The following is a 507-nucleotide window of genomic DNA, read 5'->3' as shown; positions in this document are numbered from 1 at the left end:
TAACCATATAGTAAGTACATGTAGTTAATTAATATTACTCAGTACTTAAATATATAATTACACTAACAAGGGCACCTTAAAATAAAGTGTAACCGTACATTAATTATGAAATAATGGAAAAATACAAAAAATTAAGAATTTAGGGGAGAAATGTGCTTAATTGTCATGAAAATAATGTCAAAATAATGGTATTTTGATTCTAGAAATGTAATATGAGAATGGGCTTTGGAAAGTTTTGATCTGTAAGACACGCCAGGGTGGGTTAGTGTGGGATTAGATGGAAACTTTTGGGCTCGCAGTCCTAGCAGGATTTCACTAGTTTCAAAAGATCTGCAAAATTAAAGGGGTCATATGATGTTGCTAAAAAAGAACATTATGTTGTGTATTTGGTGTAATGAAATGTGTTTATGCGGTTTAAGGTTAAAAAAACATTATTTTCCACATACTGTACATTATTGTTTCTCCTTTATGCCCCGCCTTTCTGAAACGCATCGATTTTTACAAAGC

General features: G+C 31.6%; 1 pseudogene; it reads left to right on the top strand.

The window, feature by feature from the left end:
* LOC107694586 (sodium leak channel non-selective protein-like) overlaps positions 1-507 on the top strand; it is a 65,202-nt pseudogene that overhangs the window by 46,371 nt on the left and 18,324 nt on the right.

The sequence above is a fragment of the Sinocyclocheilus anshuiensis genome, unplaced genomic scaffold (genome assembly GCF_001515605.1).
Source record: "Sinocyclocheilus anshuiensis isolate Anshui unplaced genomic scaffold, SAMN03320099.WGS_v1.1 scaffold3163, whole genome shotgun sequence".
Classification (NCBI taxonomy): Eukaryota; Metazoa; Chordata; class Actinopteri; order Cypriniformes; family Cyprinidae; genus Sinocyclocheilus; species Sinocyclocheilus anshuiensis.
The sequence above is the reverse complement of the archived record's forward strand: the minus strand, read 5'-3'. Positions and strand labels throughout refer to the sequence as shown.